This window comes from Chionomys nivalis, chromosome 2 (genome assembly GCF_950005125.1).
Source record: "Chionomys nivalis chromosome 2, mChiNiv1.1, whole genome shotgun sequence".
In the NCBI taxonomy this organism is placed as follows: Eukaryota; Metazoa; Chordata; class Mammalia; order Rodentia; family Cricetidae; genus Chionomys; species Chionomys nivalis.
In genome coordinates, this window is record NC_080087.1 from 134,676,080 (window position 1) to 134,691,628 (window position 15,549).

At 40.2% G+C, this 15,549-nt stretch overlaps 1 protein-coding gene across 1 annotated transcript in view; it reads right to left on the minus strand.

Annotated features, from left to right (window-relative positions):
* Positions 1 to 15,549, minus strand: part of Pard3b (par-3 family cell polarity regulator beta) — a 1,010,698-nt gene that overhangs the window by 813,204 nt on the left and 181,945 nt on the right. The gene's annotated exons all lie outside the window — the stretch shown is intronic.

The window sequence follows — 15,549 nt, forward strand, 5'->3', positions numbered from 1 at the left end:
TAAAATAAATCTATCTTGGGGGGTCCTTATGTGTAAATATAAACCTTTCTTATTTAAAGCTATGAGTTACCTTCATAAATATTAGAATCTAGTCAGTTTAGTAACTAACCACACAAATGAGTTCTCTCTTGAATCCAATCTTAAGGTCTTAGCATTTTAAAAAAATGCCTCAGCTCTCAACTCAGGTAACTTGATCCTGGGAGCTACTCTTTCAGCATGGGGACTGGATGGTGTGCTTCTGAGTGACAAAAACATCATAGGGCCTAGGGTTGCAGATAGCTTGGTCAATGAGGCACTGGTCTGGCAAACATGAGGCCCAGTGCTGAATCCCCAAATTCCACATAAAAATGCCGGGAGTGGTAGTGTGCACTTGGAATGTCAGTGCATGTCAGGAGAGACAAGATCTCTGGAGCTTCTGTACCAATAGTTCTAATCAGAGAGACCCTTCCTCAGAGACAAGGCAGATGACACCTGAGGCTTCCTCTGACCTGATGTGTGTACATGTGTTGGCACATATGCACAGTGCACAAATTTATAAAATACACATATAAAAATCATTAAGATATTATAAAGATATTATAATACAGAGTTTGTTTCTCAATTTTAGCCACTAGAACATCTTGAATCTAAAAAATCACATAAGACAACAGAATACTAAGATAAATTCCTTAGAATTTGGATCTGTTGGCCAAAATTCAATCTCAAAAATCCACTGTTGGCTGTTCCATTAAGTATAATCTTCAAAGTTGGTTTGCATTCCAGCATAGCGGGCTGCCATTGGCCGACCGAAACATTTCATAGGAAGCTTCTTCCTCTTGTAAACTACATAGAGTAACAATAATACCTTGAGCGTACTATTAAGATTACATGAAAGAAAATCTGAGAATCGTCTAGCATAATATAAAATATACTTGATAAATTTTGTGGCTTTGTAGATGCTTGACTCCAAGAGGTAAACAAAGTGCCCTCAACAAGGAGGAAGAACTTCTTAAGTAAAGGAAGCAATAGGATACCGTCAGTTTCATGCTTCCATTCTAAACATCCAACTTTCCCTACAAGGAGATGGATGGTGCCCACCATGTAACAGGGAACCGTTCTGCACACACGACATTCTTTCATTCATTAAAAGCAAACAGTCTCCTTCGGGTATACTCCCTGACAGGAAGTATTCCCCAATCCTTGAGAGAGCATTGAAATATCCACACCTTCCATCATTCTCAATAAATGGGAGCATGTATAAGAGAGAGATTAGTTTAATCATGAATTAGGAAATTTTTATTTGCCCAAAGTAAAAGCCTCCAAAAAGTAGAAATTCCCTTATTAATAAAACAGTTTCAATATATTAAAAGAAAAACTATAGAGGCCAGAAATGAAATGTGATTTATAAAGTCATGATTTTTTAATGACTGTATAATAATATATTGTTCCACACCAGGTTTTCATAGTATAAGCTGAAATTTCTTCTGGATTTTTCTAAATAGTCACAGTGACTTTTCTTATTAGTCATTTATTCTGTTGCTTGTATACAAAGGGAAATTCCCATAAAAATCAATCCATGCAAAAATATTTTCACTATAGTTCAAAAATAAAATATTAATTACATGTACATAAACTTCATAACACTTTCATTTTTTGACAGGGTTTCATATTGCTCAGGTTGGTCTCAATCTCATCACATAGTGTAGGCCCACATTTTTACATGTATGGCAACCAGAATCTCAGGCCTCAGTTTGCACCTGCCGCCCAGGAGGTGGTCACCTAGCCTGTTGCCATCCCTAACAAAGGGTCAGGATGTGGTTCTGCTCCTTCTTTGTAATTTGGAGGACGCCTGAAAAGAGATGCTAATTCGGCCTACATGACATAGCTGGCATACAGAACAGGAAGACAGAAAGACGTGACAGAGCAGGCATAGGCAGATGTGGACATGACCACAACCATTTGCCTGGTTACCTAGGAAACAAAATTCTAATAAATTTTCCCCTCAGTTTATGTTTTGGTATATAAGGCTGTTTGGATAATAAATGCAGAGGAATTTTCAGGATGTGAACTCAGGATTTTATGAGGGATCACAGAGAATCTCTCTCCCAATAAAGCCATGTGAGTTGTCTCAATTACTCGCACGCATACCCTCTGGTCCAGAAAAATAATTTATGGATCAGGCTGGCACTAGACCACGACATAATGGTGCCCGGATGCAGGACTGACTGGTGAACCCAAAAAAACATGAAAGAAGTGAACAGATGTACAGAGGAGAATGTGAGAAACCCGCCAGAGAAAATTGTATCACAGGTAGATACTTGAGTAATGAGTGCTCAGAAATAGAGAATAGAATTGAAAGAAGTATAGAGAAGCGGGAAATTTAAATTGGGAATAAAATTTATAAATAATAAGTTATATATATGGAGCAAAACATAGACAGAGATATTTAAAATCTGTAAGTGTGATAGATGGCAAAAATACAACTTTTACCACTTGCTAAATGGGTGGGAAAAGTGAAGGAAATATGACATTTGGCCAAAGAATCGCATAGGTTTCCACAAAAATTGTGGCAGTCCCTACACATGCACTGTGGCTGAGTTCCAGTCCACGGCAGTAGCCGGAATTCCATCTGTATCAGGGATGCTGTCTTCCCACAAATCAAGCTCAGCAGCAGTGCTTCTAAAATAATGATGATCAGCCTCGACATTAATCCAATCAAAGGACTTGGAAACACACCTATGCCTGGGACAGTCCCTAGAAATCTTCATTTAATTGTCTTGAGATATAATTTGCAACATATAGAACATGGAATTTTCAGTTCCCCCAAAGAACTCTAATAAAAGCCATTTGAGAGATGGTGATGGAGGAAGGTCATTGGCTAATAAAGAAACTGCCTTGGCTCATTTGATTGGTCAGCCTTTAGGTGGGTGGAGTAAACAGAATAGAATGCTGGGAGGAAGAGGAAGTGAGCTCAGAGGCAGGCCAGCTCCTCTGAGAGACAGATGCCATGCTCCCCTCTCGCTGGCAGATGCGATGAAGCTCCGACCCATGATGGACGTAGGCTAGAATCTTCCCGGTAAGCGCACCTTGGGGTGCTACACATGAATAGAAATGGGCCAAGCAGTGTTTAAAAGAATACAATTTGTGTGTTTTTATTTCGGGGCATAAGCTAGCTAGGCAGCCATGAGCCGGGCTGTGGGAAGAGGCCCGCAGCTCCCTACTACAGATGGTGCCCAACGTGGGGCACTGAATCTACAGAAAGCCTGAGAAAGCTTGGGAAAGAATAGAGTAAAGCATGTTTTCTTGGTAGCAACAATTTCTTGGGTCTGCTCTGCTTGCTAGAGGCAAGCAAGTACTCTCATCTAAGAGAGGCTTCCTGACTCAACTTCAGCTGTGAAACCTTGCAGCTCATTTAAGAGGTCCTGCCATGAAACACTTAAAACGGTGTTGATGAAAAGCTGAAGGCATGCTTTTCGGTTTTCAGCCGTAGCAGGAAAAAAGTTGTGCTGTTTTAAAATGCTGGCTTTGTGGGCCATGCTGCCAGGGCAAACTCTGACTCTTTGAGGCAGGAGGTCAGCTACAGAGAGAGCATTTGAGTGTTGTAGCTTGTTTGCTGGCAAGGACCTTGAAACGCCACAGAGTTGTGGTGATAAACATGGCTACAGCCGGTACCTCCGCCATGAGGCTGGAAAGCTAAGGAATGGGCTGGATCTAACCGGCAAAGCCACGGCTTTAGTCCTACCCATATTGCTCAGTAATTTCAAGGCTCATGTGGTCAGAAAAAGAGAGATATACAGTAAAGAGAGATTCAAAGACAAAGAAAACTTTAAATGATTTACAGTGTGTTTAAAAATATATGCAGACTGAAAGTTAAAGTTCTTAAAAGTAAAAAAACAAAAATAAGGAAGTAGTTGGGTGTGGTAGTACACACCTTTAATCCCAACACTTGGGAGGCAGAGGGAGATTGACCTCTGTGACTTCAAGGTGTGGTAGCACATGCCTTTAATCCCAATGCCTGGGAGGCAGAGACAGAAGGATCTCTGAGAGTTCAAGGACAGCCTGGTCTACAGAGTTATTCCAGGACAAAGATACACAGAATATAAAATAAAAGTAAAAATAAACAAAATAGAGGTTAAAATAAAGCTGCACAAAGATGGAAAACACAATGAGAATCTTGATACTATATGCTATTATGCTCTCTTTGAATTGTTTGAATGCTGAGGAAGGAGCAACAGTTGCTAAAAGATATTTGTTTATAAATGCTGCTGAACTAATCCAAGATAGATATTTTCAAAATACCTTGACTTCAGAATTTGGATCTAAGGACATGATACTTTGGAAAAGAGTTTCTTCTTTTGTTTTCACAGAGGATGAGACCCTGTGGATTTCTTCTATTTCGATATGGTATGATAGATCACGCCCTCCTGAAAGGTTGCTGTGAACACCTTCAGAAAATTACTTTGCTCAACTGCTGACTGTGATGAACCTAGCAGACAGGTTATCCCATAAAAGACCCGAATAACAGCGCCCCCATTCAGCAGGAAGCAGTTTGGAGAGAAATAACTACGTCCATATTCCCAAATATTGTTTATAAATGTTCTTTTACATTTAAAGGGGGATATGATATAGGTATGAAAAATTTGCAATGACATGGATTTTGCTTTAGTGATTTAAATTTAAGGTCAATTTTGTTATATGTATATGTATTTCTGATATTGATTAAGGTATTGTGATTGTGTAGCTCATGTAAAAATGTTATGTATATAAGTTGTTAATGAATAGTTATTTATAATAGTCAAGTTTGTAGTCATGTTAGATTTTCTAGATGTGCAATGTGCATAGATATATTTTAGATAGACATTCTTCATATCTTTCAAAGACTACGGAATATGCTATTTAATGTTTTAATAACTTAGGACTTTTCATGACAATGAGACACTTGGCTCCTGGCAGCACCAATCTACTTCAAGAAGAAGATGGGCATCGAAGAGGCTCCTTATGGAGTTTGTTAGACATTTGGGCAAGAAACTGCTCTTGCCTGGACTGTTGCATAAACTGGACACAAAGAACCCGCAGAAAGAGGACTGCTGAACTTGCCTAAAGGTGAGATGATCTTTCGGGGTTCCTGATTCATGAAAGAGTCTGCGAGACATTCTGCAGGACACAGCAGATAGTGACTGAACTGCCTTTGAAATTTCCTGCTTCATTGAAATGTCTGCTGGAAACTATGGACCTGTAGGCCGAAGAAGGATGCCCCAACGGTACAGAGGAACTTTGGGTGACTGTCCAGGCAGCGAGATGTCTCTGTGATTTCTAGAGTTTTGTAAGTTGCTTACGTCTCATTTACTTAGGTAATATTATATCCTTCTGGAGTCTTTGATGGAGTTGAAGAATAGTTAGTTATAGTTTTCCTTAGTTATGATAAAAGATAAAGTAGATGTAAATATTGTAACTGTAATTCTTGCTTGAAAAAATTAACAGTTTTGTTATATGTAATTTTGCTATGTTAAAGTTAAAGCCTTCCTTTTTTTTGTTTAAACAGAAAAGGGGAAATGATGGAGGAAGGTCATTGGCTAATAAAGAAACTGCCTTGGCCCATTTGATTGGCCAGCCTTTAGGTGGGTGGAGTAAACAGAATAGAATGCTGGGAAGAAGAGGAAGTGAGCTCAGATGCAGGGCAGCTCCTCTCAGAGCCAGAAGCGATGAAGCAAGCTGCCAGGTCAGACATGCTGAATCTTTCCTAGTAAGACTGATGCTACACAGATTATTAGAGATGGGTTGATCGGGATATGAGAATTAGCCAGTAAGGGCTAGAGCTAAGGGGCCAAGCAGTGTTTAAAAGAATACAGTTTGTGTGTCGTTATTTTGGGGCATAAGCTAGCCAGGCGACCATGAGCTGGGGCGGCAGGAACACAGCCCACAGCTCCTTCAACAAGATGGAACTTTCCAACATTCAGATTGTCACACTCAGAGTCACTCAAACCATCAGAGTGTAAGCTTAGCCCATCTTTCAAGATACCAGTTCCCTCAGATGTGACCAGATATATAAATATACATTTTCATCAAGGCTCTGATCTTTGCACTCTATGGTAGACAGCATCCATGACAATTTCTAATGCACCCACCCTAAGGACTGATGTCTTTGTGCAGTGCACTCTACATACTAACACAGCGACTCTCGGGATTGGCCACAAGTCCGGGGGCATTAGTAACCCAGCACTTGAGGCTTGGGCTTTTGGAATGCCTCAATTTGGCACCCATCTGCCATGTTTTAAAGAACAGTCTGGTTAGAGAGAAAAACCAGTTGCAGGAGCCCCAGACCAACCAGCATGTGGTGGGAAAACACAGCACCCCAGCTATGCCAGGCCACACCCAAGGGAGCAGTGTGGGTGGAACCACACTGGACAAAGAATTCGCAGCTGTGGTCAAAAGTAGCCACATTTGGAAGTAGTTAGTGACTCTGTAGCTAACTAAATTTCTGAGTCCTGCAGTAGCATCATGTCCAGCCAGCACACTTCTCTGAAGTGCCACATGCCAACTCTAGGTTTGTTCAGGCTCATGAGCTGTTTTAGGTGTACTTTTCCTTTTGCTCCTCTGATTGAAGCCCTAGTTCTCCACTTTAAGGGCTCAGAGGTGAGCCAGTCACAAATACAGACAGACAGACAGACAGACAGACACACACACACACACACACACATTTAGAAAACCAGTCATTTGTTGAACAGAAGAAGGGGAATCAGAATTACAGAAAAGGTTAAAAGTTTCATATCAGTGAGACAAGCTGCTTGCAGCCTGTGGAATCCATGTGTGACATGAGCTCAGGACCAGATCCCACATTCACTTAGTGGGTTCCCTCACTTACATTTTTAATTAAGAAAAGAACTTTCATTCCTCTTAATACATTGGGAATTAGAGCAAGAATTCAGGGGTCTTCTTAAACAGTACCGGATATTTATAACATGTACAGGCCTGGGAATGGTAGATACAGTCCTCATTTACATATAGTTTCATTTAAAATTTATCATAAGGTAAGTCAAACTGACCCCTTATTTCAACATCAAAACATGCATTTCTATACCCTGCTGCAACTTTTGTACTTTTTTTTAAACATTCAATTTTTATCCCATAAAAATCATCAAACATTGAGGGAAATCTTGGTAACAATCAGCTGCACGATATCATTTGTTATCTGAAAGTGTTAGTGGCAAGAACAGCGTCTGAAAAAGAAGAGTAAACAATTTAAGACACTGAGCTTCATAAAGAAACCTCACCTAGCAAGTCTCTTTGGATAATGTAAATAAGGGAGTCAATGCCACGCCCTAGAAGCAGAGCTTGCATCCCACTTTTTAGATATAGTTGTTGCCATTCTTGCAATTGGGCAGCCAACCAGCACTCCTCAGAGGGCAGAATGTGGTGTGTTTCTCTGCCTGAAACACTAGGCCACATGCTCACTGGCTGCATTGTCAACTGTGTCATGATCATCATGCCTCCCTTCATCCCTGAATTATAAGCGAGAGGCAGGATGCAGCTATTCTCAGAGCAGAGCTGAGATGGACTAGCATACAATCCAAGCACGCCACCCACAGCTCACCATGGACCCTGACCATTTAAGATACAAGTGATTAACAGTGCTGATGTCATTCAACAGTTTTCCTTTATTAAAATACAAGTTCTGTGTAGAGAAGAGCTTTTCCTCTCCTAACAGCAACATTTTCATTCTTTTGAAAGGACTCATGGATACAGATGGTTCTGAAAATATTTGCTGAAAGAAGAGGGAATATTTGTTTTTCATATTTTTTAAATGCATCCTGCTTCTACACTTTGGTTTGTCTACTCCACCGGAGAGAAACTATTTGCACACCAAGCAGGGACTACTCCTACACCCAGTGGTCACTCCCATGTGATAGGTACCCTGTCAGCACAGGTTTGCCAGTAATTAATCTACTTCCTTCCTAGGTACATTTCTCACTAGTGTCTGTGCTGGTTGACAAGTTTCTCAGTACTAGTGCGACTTCGGGCCTATACAAGATTGAAATTCGGAATGATGCATCTAGGGTTTCACTCTCTACCTTTAGGGGAAAGACAAAAAAACATCATTTTCCTATTGGAAAAACTTACTGAGTTTCCTACCAGGTGGTTTGCAACCAATGGATCACCACCCAGGAACACCTGAATGCTGCCCTGCGTTGCCCTTCACACGCTTTCCTTATTCAGAGGCTCCCACTAAATTGAGACTCTAACAGTCTATCCCGCCCCTTACATCAGTTTAAATTCAGTACCTGAACCACAGTTCTAAGGCTAATATGTTAATTCTACTTTTTACTATTTAATTAATCACTTTAGAGACATCAATCCATTTTTTGTATGTGCGTAGGAATTAAAATAACACAAAAGCTGTGACAGACATTGAATATTTAAACATGTAAATCACATGCAAATAGCACAAAATGTTTTGGCAAAGAACCTGAATCTTAATTGGGAAAACTGAGGAACCCAGTCTTTAGAATCTAATGATATTGTGGTTGCATGTCGGTTGTTTTCCAATATTCACTCACTAATCATCAATAAGAAAACTGTCACCCAGGAGTAATCAAACAGGCCTAGCGATTACTTAGCACATGCTCAGTCCTCCTTTGAATCTCTGCTAACCCTCATAATTATGGTAAACAATACATAAGCCAATGGTGCTGTGTAACCTCTGTACTTGAAGGGGAGACAAGTCTTCCCTTTCTTTTATCCTAGTCCTTGGCAAACTCAAGGTAATCATAACAGCTGTCTCAGATCATGAGGTAGACACAGTCTACCTAGGCCAGTGAAGTCAAAATGATACCAGTGGGCCCCTAGCATCAAAGGGCACTAGCTACCATGTGGTTTCTTTTATTTTTATTTTTTGTTTGTGGGAGTTTTACCTGCATATGGTGGGCGGCTCCTCCTTAAGTCCCTCTTATACAGCCTGGACAGAAGTTCCACAGAAGCAGAGAAACCCATTATTCTATTTGATGCCTAAGTATAACTCATATTACAGAGAATTGTCTTCCCTTCCTCACCAGAGAGAGAGAGAGAGAGAGAGAATGAGAATTATCCCAGGGACCATCTGGCTTGGATGTGTATTTTACCTTGTGCTATTTCCAACAACAGAATTGAAGACTCAGCTGAACTCTCATTTCACGAATGAGAAAATTAAGCTATGGAGAGGTTTAACTCCTTTGCCCCACAGTCCTAGAGTCAGGCCTGTGTGCGAATATCAGCAACCGATGTGTGGTACTTAATTGGAGCAGCCTTTGACAGTGCCAAGTAGCTTATAGAGATAAGGGTGGTATAGTACACAGGTAGAATTTTTCCTAATGATGTCATGTAATACTGTCACCTTTAGTGTCACAGACCTTTGTGCTATCCATACATGAACCATGGACAATACCACACATTGGTAGAAAATGCTCAATACTGTTTGGGACCACCTAGCTACAATGTGGAAGAAAGTTTATACAATATTCTTTAAAGGGCAACATTTCCAAGCTTACGAAATCCTAGTCAATAAAATTGTAACTATCCACAACTCTTAGTGAAAACAACTCACTCCAAAGCAGAACTAAACTTTCACTTAACAGTGAATTTTTTCTTGAATATAAATGACAAACTAGTAAACAAGTCACATTCTTAGAGTTCAAAGGCACCGTTTTACCCATCCTGCACATGGTACGATTTTTATGCTGGATTAACACTTTTGGTTTTACTGAAACTTACCTAAAAATTGAACTGAATGTCAAAAATATCTCCCTTTCAGTCAGACAATCACTTGCATTTTTCTCTTCAAGATGATGTTACAGACAGGTGATGGCAGAGACAGGAAGTTTGCTGCAAGTCTGAAACCAGATTGGTCTGTATCAAGGTTCAGGCTGACAAGAGCTTCACAGCAAGCTCTTGCTCCAAACAAACCATGGAAAGGAAAGAACTAAAACTACTGTCATAAATGAGCTGTTTGTGTACTGTTTGCCTGTCTGGTGTGCCATGGAAGGTTCTAGGGGTTTTGCAGTACTCGCCATGTTTCCATTTAGGTCTAGGAAAATCCCATGAGCTAAATATCTGAGGTGAGAAATGCTTGCAACTGAATGTAATGGAGATTAGTGACGAATGAGAGAATGGGCATTTGATACAAATCATCTGCAGGCCCAAGGACTTGGCAGTGATTTATAGGTTGAGATGGAACAAAATCAGGAAATAGAGGATCCAAGAGACTAGGCTTCCCTGAAGAAGTCATAGGAGCTCTTCCCGGACTCGAGCTAGACGGAATATGCAACTGAATAATGAATTTACCTCTAAGTTTACTGATTTGTAAGTCAAAATAAAAATTTGTTGGACTCCACAGTTTTAAAATTCAGACAAGGGAGAATATTCAAATTAATTTAAAGACCTATTTGGTTCACTGAAGTTACAAATGCAACAGACCGGCACAAGTGTAGAGCAGAACCCCACTTTCAAACATAATTCAATGCCAGGCAGGTGGCCCCAAGGGTGAAGACGCCACCCAGCTTGGTAACCTTAGTTCTGCTCCTGGAAATACCATGAGAGGAGAGAGTGCCTTCAATTTTGTCTTCTGACTTCTACACAGTCTGTGACACACACTTATGTGTGTGAATGCATATACACACATGCAAAAAAATTAAAAATTTTAATTCTAAACCCTTCTTCTGCTTCCATTGCAGATACTTTCATGTCACTCTGAAATCGTGACTATTCATGCGTACATCACCCTTGAAGGATCACAGATATGAAGACAGTGTGTACTGTGACTAGGACTGGGTTCTACGTCAGAGATGAGACTGGTGTGGATGAGATGCTTTCTTGCTGGTTCTATAGTGAAACACGGAAAACTTCAATGACTGGCTAACCTCGCCCATGCTAGTGCTCTTGGCTATCAGCAGCTTTGGCCACGCCGCATCTGCTCAGTTCATAACCAAACAACTACATAAGCATATTCCGCAGCTTCATCTGAACTCTCTGAGAACAGAGCATGAAGGAGGGGGTGGGAACTCAACTCCTCGGCAGCTGGGTGAGGGCTGAAAACCTACCAGTCGTTGAAGGCGAACTTAGCAGTCCCTTCATGCCCACAGGTGGCATTTACCTTGAGTTTAATAAGACTGTCCCCTACTGAAAAACCCTTTTGGGGCTCTTAGAGTAAATGTTCAAAGCTGATTGTTTTTGCTTTATTTTCTCTTGAAGAGCGCCCCCTCGTCAAATTATATGTGCTTCAGACACTGTCAAAACTGAGTATGGGCCCAGTTGCCTCCCTTAAGATTCAAATCATCTGAAACTTTAGCAATGTCCGCAAAGGCAACAATTCAAAAAATAGAAAAACGGGGCTGTTTTCATCAGGAAGCGGCTCTGCGACTCCTTTATTATGATTGCTCCTCCAGGGACAGTGGTTACAGTTTCAATAAAATTCACGGGTTATAGGAAAGAAATGAATATTAGCTTCTCCCATAGGCACACAATATAACCTCGTTTTTATGTAAAAATCAGTCTTCAAACCTGGTAAGAGCAGTGTCAATATTCTGTTTGCCTTCGGTGAAATTACTAAATAAGGATGCATTATGACTATTTTTAATGTAAAGACTTTCTACAAGTTGCTCAAATTATATTACTTTACCTGTTTTCAGAACGTGTATAAAAATGATTTTTTTTCACAATTAAAAATAAGTTTAAAGTAATTTGAAACTGTTTAGATACAGAACATTGTAATGAGGCAATAATAGTATTTCTTTTTCAACAGAAAAGCAAATTAATAAAAGCTCTCCTACTCTATTAGGAAATAAGACATACTGTGCATATTTAAAAAAAATAAGAGAGACTATATCTTTGTGATGTAATTGGGTATATCCTCTTTCAACGCTAAAATCTACTGAGATGTAGCAAATTTATTCAATCTTGTGCCACCCATGTAAAACCCAGCCATCAGTAACTTTTTCAAAGCTCCACCGATGTATTAGTTCCTTTGTGCATCTCATAGTCAAGACATATGAAAAATAGGTTCCATATCAAAGCTCTTTTCCCTTCACACATTTCAACCCAATTAGAGACAAGACAGATGAGTGCTAACATGTGAGCTAATTTTAGAAAATATATGCAAAAAAGCCAAATGTTTTTAATTACTTTAATATTTTCCACATGTAGAATTTTATCTCATTAGACATTACAACAATGTCTAAAAAAAAAAAATACCATAGCTCTCAGCATTCCATATGAAATGATCCACTGGACAGAAATTAATATTTAGGTCCTGAAACCTCTACCACTGGTAGGGGTTTGTACAGGACACCTATGAGCATCTTATTAAGCCTAGGTCACACACCTGCTTTCTCTGCTAGCAGCCTGAGGTTCTTGGGAGTTAGCTGCTCAAGCTATCGTCTCGATTACACAGGAACTAAGGGTAAAAACATCTGAAGGAGGTACTTTTATTCTTTATTTGTAACAAGTTTTCTAAGGTTGAAAAAGTATATTTGGAATAAGAAAGAAATTAAACCCAATTTATGTTTCCACGAGATCATTTCACTGGACACTAAACTGAGGGAAGCTGGCAAACCACATGCTTAGCCACCTGCTTGGACATGCGTCTTCTCCATGAAATAGAAGATTTGGGGGAAAGAAAGATCTCGTTAGCATTATTATTTTGTGATATCCTAAAAATGCATGAAAATCTATGCATACAGCACTTCCTAGAGGCCAGCACCTTGAAGTACTGTGGACCCAACACGCCAAAACCTTTCTCCTAAAACAACAAAAAAGTAGGCACCCTATATTTTCACAGGTTTCCATGATTCAAATGACCAGTGTCTCTGGAAAACCACTGCCCTAAAGCCATGGCATCTCATTAAAAACAAAATTAAGCATAGACAGCAAAGACTCCAGCACCCGTTCCTACCCCGACTTTATACCTACTCCGTATACCTTGAATAGATGCCTGGCTTCAGCCCTAATCCACACTTAGGGAAGAAACAATGTTTTCCTCAGTTAAGGAGCCGCAGTAGCTAACTCCCAAGCTCAGACTTACACCAAACCATTGTGCAGCTTCTCCCAGGTGCAGGCTCTGCCCCGACAGTTCCTCCTCTCTTCAGTAGTTGTCATTTAATCCTCTGCTGGATGGTTTTGCTGCTGATGCTTTGGTTTGGTTTGGTTTGGTTGGTTGGTTTTGCATTTGAATACTTTTCCTATGCTCACATTTTTCCTTAATGAAGAACCTTGTGTTAAGCCTGATTGACTAAATTCATTTTTTACCTATATTGACAGCTATTATCTATTTAACTCCACAAAATACCTAATTGTTATACATTGATTCTTTTTCTTTATATAGGATCCCAGTACTTGTAGTACCGTTCTTAGCATCATTCCAAAATATTGGGAAACCTGTATTTCCCCACTCTTTATATTCGATCTTAAAAGACAACCCTATACCTGGACACAAACAAATGTGATACAATACCAGTTTCAGCTTGTATACCACCCCCACAGTGGATCATATACTTTTTTATAGCACTTTAACTCTTTTTCTCAATAATTTTAAAGCATATAACATACTGTTGCACATTTTAAAGCGTAAGTTCTAACTTTCTGGCATTTGGAGATGTGCTGCACAGCACGGGCCTCCATCTGCGGGCGGGCTGGGTCCCTCAAATGCAGCACAAGAATGAGCAGCATCCTCACCTGTGAGCCGACAGCTCCAGACTGTGAGCATACAAGACGGGCAAGAAGCTGGGCTTTAGTAGTGGTGTTTTCCTGACCGCTCCTAAGACTGCACACACATGTGAGTGAACCAGTGAACTGAGGAACAAGGAAGGGAGGAGCTCCATCAGATCACACAAACAGAATTCAGATGGTCTCTCCACCCACGAGATAGCTTCTTTACTACAAGGTAATTCCACAAGCTAACCAAGGGCAGAGCGGGAGGATGCATGTGGCAGCTTGGGAAATCAACTCTACTTTCATTTGTATGAAAAATAAAGCCAGCAACTCACACCAATGCATATTAGAGTCCCAGACTCTACAAGCTTATCTTTTCCAGGTAAGAGTGACTGATCCCTTCCAAAGGATCCCCTGGAGACAGTTACTTTTGTAAATTCTTTTTTTTTTTATTTTATGTGCATTGGTATTTGCCTGCATTTATGTCTGTGTGAGGGTGTCAAATCACTTGCAGCTGAATTACAGACAGGTATAAGCTGCCATGTGGATGCTGGGAATTGAACCTGTGTCCTCTGGAAGAGTAGCCAGTGCTCTTAACAGCTGTTAAGAGCCATCTCTCTAGCCATGTAAGTTCTTTTTAAAAAAAAAATTATTTAATGTTCAACTGCCTGTTGAATATGAAGAAAAGCAGAAAAAAAGGAGGGAGAATGGAGAAAGATAGAGGAGGATTGATGGAAGTCCTCAGGAACTGTCTACAGAGCTTGGAATGAGACATACGTAAGCATACACTCACTCCACTTCCAGAATTTCCCAACTGGATAGTATTGGATACATCACTAAAGTGCTCATCATTCTTCATAAGAAAAGTAAAAGTCACAGTGTCTGCTTTGCAGGATTATTACAATAATTAGAACGACTGTATTGGGAAACTGACAGCAGTACCTGGCAGAGACCAGATGGCCATGAAAATAGCCACTGTTCACCATGTCCAGGTGGACAGCATATTTCAAGTCTCCAAGGCAACTTCTTTCATCTTCCTCAAGAAGTTGTCCCTTACTGTACACGTCAGTGGCAATAAACTAAACTCTGGCAGAACTCGAACTCACCTCTGACATCAACAGATTTCAAATTCCAACTCCTATGCTGCACATCTATGTCCTAAATGGGAGTTTAGAAAAGAGACCTTAAGTTCTCTGGGGCATTATGCTCTTCAGTCTGATGACCGTTCCTGTCTTCATCACCCCCTTTCTCAGACTAGAGCCCCAAATCACACAATTATATTCTTTACTTGCCCGTGATCATTCTCCAACCACCTTCTCTTTGGATTGTCTGTTAATAACAGCCCCACCCAATTTAATTCGTCTGCTTTTACCACCCTAAAAGGAATGGGAAGTTTGGGGAAAATGAGTCACAGTAGCATCTTTTGGTCAAAATCCTGGATGTTTAACTTAACTTCAACCTCACCTCAGAAAACCTTTCACTCTTGGCCTTATTTCAGACACTAAAGGTTCACATTCACATTGATACACATATTCTTCCTCTTATTTCTTCAGCTGCTCCCCCTAATTCCCATTTCCCATTGATTTAAAGCATCATTTGTCTTTATAAATAACTCTCAGTGTTCTAAATTGGCAATTGATAATTAGAAAAATGTGATAAAAAGTTGAAAGTGTTTTTCATCCACCAAAACTGTAGTTTTTTGTTATTGTTGTTGTTTATTTGCTTCCTTTGGTCCTCTTAGAAGCAGAACAAAATGGCCCTGCACTGGAGGGAGGTTATGGAAGCTCTCTCCTACGCAGCCATCTTTACTGAAATTATCAGTGAGCTGAAGAGAAGGACTGAGCAGACAGGAAAGGAGTTCACCCAGATTCTCCACAGTTCTCTTCATCCAGAGTC